Source organism: Amphimedon queenslandica, unplaced genomic scaffold (assembly GCF_000090795.2).
Source record: "Amphimedon queenslandica unplaced genomic scaffold, v1.1 AMPQUscaffold_12819, whole genome shotgun sequence".
Lineage (NCBI taxonomy): Eukaryota > Metazoa > Porifera > Demospongiae > Haplosclerida > Niphatidae > Amphimedon > Amphimedon queenslandica.
Window position 1 is genome coordinate 19,058 of NW_003546945.1, and position 5,925 is coordinate 24,982.

Here is a 5,925-nt window from a genome sequence, read left to right on the forward strand (position 1 = left end):
ATTGACATGCATCTGAAAGATGAGATTGATTACAGTAACTTTAAGTCTGACCAGTGAAAAGACTGGCTGCTAATGCAGGATTCCAATGCTGTCTTTGATCCTCATCTTGATACTTAAACTCTGAAGCAGCTCTCCGTCTAGGCTTAGCTCTTCATTCAATTCCTTCATAATCTTATCTAATTTCTACTGACTGGCAATTTCCTACTCGCAACTCCTAGGTAAACATATCAGTACAACTGAAGCTAACAATAAAATATATATGAAACTAAGAAAAGAACAAATAGTGAGAAGCAGTACATTAAACGTCAATTTAAAACAACCACAAATAATGAGAACTCAATCAGAATTCAGCTACTCTTGTATGAACTATACTATGAAACTGAGAAAAAAAATAGTTAAAAGAAACAATTAGTGATAAGTCAGTATCACAAGAAGCATCTTTCCCAAACCAACCTCAAATGATAAAAACTCATTTTGATCAGTCACTTCTGGTATAAATTATACCACAAAACTTAAAGAAATAGAAAAATAATAGTGACAAGTATAACATAAACATATTTCAAAAACCAACATCAAATGATAAGAACTCAGTCTGATCAATATTTTAAAATGTTTCATGAAACTGAGAAAAGGCTGACAAGTGAGTAGTACATGAAACGTTTAAAAACCAATGTAAAACAATAAGAACTCAGTCTAATCCGTCACTCCTGGTATAAGCTATACCATCAAACTTAAAGAATTGTATCATGGGAAGCCATAAGATGAAAGGCACCGCGTTGGGTTTATATCTGGTAGACGATCACTTCCGGTGCAATATACATATTTACCAGGATGTGACATAGCTATGATTAAAGGCACCGACAGTGCAATATATATATATTTCACCGGAAGTAATGCTTGGCTTGTTCAGTTGTGATAACAATGATAACAAAAGGTCATTTGTAAAACAGCAAAATATGTTATTAATAAAAGATTTTGTAACTAAACTGATATAATAGTAGTCTTTATTTCTGCAAAGATTGATTGAATTGCATGCCCAGAATGATTTCAGTCTTTGCGACGACCTTTTATCAACAAGTGTAGCTCCTACTAGTCAATTTGAGATTAATTCTGTACCTCTAGAAACATCTAAAGAGTATTCTTTACTGCTAGTAACATTTTTACCACCACACCACCGTTGAGTAAGTACCTTCATATCTCTATTAGTGTCCAAGGGTTCAAAACCTGTACTAATTTCTTCCATTTTATCAGCACTAATGATGGCTAACCTTCATTGAGTGCTTTACACATTTTCATTTGCTTTTGCTGCTTTTTCTTATGGTTCTCCTCCTTCAGCCATATTGGTCCCTTACCGTTGTACCACGTGCTACTGAGCATGCGCATAACCTTTTCTTCTTGTGGCTTCCCATTTACAAGCCATATAGAACATGACCTTACATAGAAAAATATTAGTGAAAAGTATAACATAAACAACATATTTCAAAACCTACATCTAATGATAAGAGCTCAGTATGATCAAAATTTTAAAATGTACCATGAAACTTAGGAAAATAGCAATAAGTGAGAAGTTAGTACTACATACATTATAAATCTAATCTTAAACAATAAGAATTTAGTTTAAGTTTGTATCATTCTAGGTTTGTTTTATAATAATGTTTTATGTACTCTTCTATTTTTCTATTTCTTCAATTTTATGGTATAGTATATACTAGAAGTGACGGATCAGACTTGAGATCTTAGTATTTGGGTTTGGTTTTAAGATGATGTTTCATGTCCCTGTCTCACCATTAATTTATTTCTGAGTTTAGTAGTATAGTTTAAAATGCGTCCAGTGACTAATCATACTGAGTTATATAATGATGTTTTATGTTCTGCTTACTTTTTACTAGTTGTCTTTTTTCTCAGTTTTATAGTATAGTTGATACCTGAGGACTGATCAGACTGAGTTTAATGATTTGGGAGTTGTTTTTTACACTATTTGTTTCTTCTTTTCTCAGTTTTGTAGTGTATTTTAAAATACCAGAAGTGACTAATCAGACTGAGTTCTTATCAATTGAGGTTGGTGTTAGAAATGATGTTTTTTACGTTCTAATAACTTCTATTTAGTTCTTCCTTTCTTAGTTTCATAGTAGAGCTTACACCATGAATGATTGATCTGACTAAGTTTTCTTCATTTTTTGTTGTTTCGAAATGGTGTTTTGTGTACTTCTCTTTTTTGCTTCTCGTCGAATCACTTTCTATGGTACATGTTGTTTTAGGAGTGACTAATCTGATTGAGTTTTTCATTTGACGTTAAATAATGTTTCAAGTTCTAATCACTTCTCATTTGTTTCTTCATTTCTCAGTTTCATATTGTATATACCAGGATTGACTGAACAGACTGAGTTTCTATCATTTAAGGTTGGTTTTAAGATGATGTTTCATGTTTTTTGTCTCAGTTTTATAGTATAGTTTACAACAATGGAAATGACTAATCAGACTGAGTTCTAATCATTTGAGCTTAGTTTTTGAAATTATATTTCATGTTATAACAACTTTTCACTATTGTTTCTTCTTTTCTCAGTTTTATAGTACAGTAATGAGTGACTGATGAGACTCTCAGTTTTATAGTATAGTTTAAAATACCACCAGTGACTGATCAGATTGAGTTTTATCATTTAAAACTGGTTTTTCGTAATGACATTTTATGTTTTGCTTACTTGTCACCATTTGTACTTTCTATTCTCAGTTTTATGCCAGGAGTGACAAATCAGTCTGATTTTTTATCATTTAAGATTTGGTTAGCAACAATGTTTTATGTACTTACTACTCTTCTCACTATTTTTTTCGTTTTTCAGTTTCACAGTAAAGTTTAAAATGCCAGAACAAAGTTCTTACTATTTGAGGTTGGGTATTTGAAATGTTTTATTTTCTAAAAAGTTTTCACTTGTTCTTTCTTGTCTCAGGTTTATAGTAAAGTTTATACCACAAATGACTAATCATACGAATTTTATTATTTAAGGTTTTTTTTGAAATGTTTTATTTCTGCTTATTTTCCCCATTTGTTCCCTTTTCTCAGTTTATTAGTATTGTTTATACCAGGAGTGATAAATCAGTATGACTTCTGATTATTTGAGATTGTGTTAGCAATGATGTTTTATGGTACTACTCCTCACTATTTCTTTCTTTTTCAGTTTTATAGTATGGTATAGAATACCATAAGTAACGAATGGCTAATCTGAGTTTATATTATTTGAGGTTTTTTGAAATTATTTTACATTATGTGTTCCACTCACTTCACATTTGTCTTTTCTTTTCCCAGTTTTATTGTATAGTGTGTACCTAAAACAACTAATCAGACTAAGTTTTTATCATTTGCGGTTCATTTTAAAATGTTTCATGTACTTTTGACTTCTCATTTTTTTAGTATTATGGTACGGTTTATACCTGGAGGGACTGATCAAACTGAGTTCTTATCTTTTGATGTTGAAACGTTTTTGAAATAATGTTTTATGTTCTACTCCTCTTTTGTTTTCTCTTTTGTCACTTTCATAGATATATATATAGTTTAAACTACCACCAGTGACTGATCAGACTGAGTTCTTATCATTTGAGGTTGGTGTTAGAAATGTTTCATGTTCTACTCATTTTTCCTTTCTCAGTTTCATGGTATAAGAGTTTAGGCTGTGTCTAATGCTCCGGTAACCATTAAATATCTGAGTCTATTTTTTGTCCGTGAAGCAGCTTGTGCGCATGTGCAATAGAGCAAATTGGAACACTAAACCCGAATCCCAAAAACCCTACAATTCCGGAGGCTAAGATGTACAAGAGGGTGCCTAAAAACTAAACACCAAATCCCAATCTCAACCCTACAACCTCTGAGTCTAAAATGTACGAGAGGGTGTTCATTTTCTGACCGAAAAAGCCAAAAAGGTAAAGAAGGAAATAAATGTTTTTAAAAAATCAAAACCACAGCATAGTTTTTTATAGCTGTCCTGACCAGATTCGAGCCACTGCTCTCATTGATGCAATCCACATGGGCCCTCCACTGCACCACCAGGACCCTGCTCTACCACTACCGCTGGTTGTCATTTATACTCAATTTTTATAATAAATTAGGGTATTATTGATACTGAGCCCCTGTATATATTAGGAGTGAAGCCCCTATTATTGGAACTCTAGCATCGCAGACATAGAATGGTTACCGGATTGTTAGACACTTGCTATACTATATACCAGGAGTGAATGATCAGACCGAGTTCCTATCATTTGAAAGTTGTTAGAAAATGTTTATATGCTACTCACATCTTACTATTAGTTTCTTGTTGTCTCAGTTTTATACTGTTGTTTACAAAACCACCAGTGACCGATGAGACTATGTTTTATGATTTGATGTTTTTTTGAAATTGTTTCATGTCTCACTATTTGTTTCCGTTTTCTCAGTGCATAGTATTGTTTGAAATGCCAGAAGTGAATCATCAGTTTTGAGTTCTCATCATATATTTAGCACCAAAGGGTTTATAATAACTTTTTATTATTCGTTTCTTTTCTGAGTTTTATGTTTATGGCATAGTTTATACTAGGAGCGACGGATCTCACTGAGTTTTCATCATTTGAAATTGGGTTAAAATGATGTTTAATATACTACTGACTTTTTGTTTTCTTTCCCAGTTTTGTGGTATATTTTAAAGTATTAGAAGGGACTCATCAGTTTTAGCCTTCTAGGTTGGTTTTTAAAATGAAGTTTCATAACGGCTCACTATTTGTTTCTCAGTTTCATGCCAGGAGTGAATGATCCGAATCTCAGCTTTGTTGTGTAGTGTAAAATACCACCAATGACTGATAAGACTGAGTTTTATTGTTTCAGGTAGGTTTCTAAATGATGTTTTAGTTTTACTTACATCTCACTATTTTTTTCTTTTTTCAGTTTTATGGTGTATTATATACCAAAAGTGACTTATTAGACTGATTTCTAATCATTTAAGGTTGGTTTTATAAATGATGATTTAGTTTTACTTTTCACTATTTCTTTTCTGTTTATGGTATAGTTTATACCACCAGTGACTGATCAGACCGAGTTTTGTCGTTTGAGGTTGGTTTTTAAAAAAGTGACCATAATTGAGAAAGGTACCTTATGGCGGATTTTAAAATTCCTCATAATGAAAAGTAACTTGTGAGTGCTTTGTTGAACAATCATTGTTTCTAAAAGTTACATAATTTCTTGCATCCTGTGGAGTATTTTTATGATAATTAAAGCGCAGGAAGTTGGATTTTTTAGGCTATAAAGACACATTATAAAGTACCTTTTGTCAATTATTGTCACAAATGATGTTTTAGTTTTACTTCTCTCTATTTGTTTTTTCATTTCTGAGTTTTGTAGAGGTATATTCTATATTACCAGAAAAGACTGATTTTTTATCATTTGAGTGAAATGTTCACATTCTAGAAACTTATTACTAAATGTTTCTTCTTTTCTCAGTTTAATAGCAGAAACAAAATGATGTTTCATGTACTTTTCACTTCTCAATATTTGCTTATCCTTTCACTGCTCAATATTTGCTTATCCTTTACTCAGTTTCATTGAACTGTTTATAAAACCAGGAGTGACTGATCAGACTGAGCTCCTATCATTGAGATTAGTTAACTGTTTTTAAAAATGTTTCATGTTGCATTCCTTATTTGATTCTTCTTATCTCATTTTAATATTGTTGTATACTAGATATACTAGGAGTGACTGATCAGATTGAGTTTTTCTTTTAATGTTGGTGTTAAGATGTTTTTTGTACTTTTCTTGCAGTATTTTTTTTGTCTTGCCTCAGTTTTATCGTACAGTTTATAGTGGGAACATCATGATAAGTCAGACTGAATTTTATCATTTGAAATTCTTTTTAAAATCATGTTTCATGTACTACTCACTTGTCACTATTTGTTTCTTTTTCAGTTTTA

General features: G+C 31.7%; 1 long non-coding RNA gene across 4 annotated transcripts; it reads left to right on the forward strand.

Annotated features, from left to right (window-relative positions):
* The first annotated feature begins 2,025 nt into the window (after positions 1-2,025).
* On the forward strand, positions 2,026-5,054 carry LOC109586657 (uncharacterized). Of its 4 annotated transcripts, none has more exons than XR_002187150.1 (9): positions 2,026-2,058; positions 2,107-2,400; positions 2,439-2,779; positions 2,838-2,885; positions 2,946-3,912; positions 3,955-4,704; positions 4,754-4,846; positions 4,907-4,964; positions 5,028-5,054. It is a non-coding gene; the product is annotated as an uncharacterized LOC109586657 (long non-coding RNA). The 4 variants fall into 4 exon arrangements; XR_002187152.1 differs by having other exon boundaries at positions 3,960-4,704; XR_002187151.1 differs by having other exon boundaries at positions 2,107-2,242; positions 2,346-2,400; positions 2,946-4,704.
* Positions 5,055-5,925: the final 871 nt, after the last annotated feature.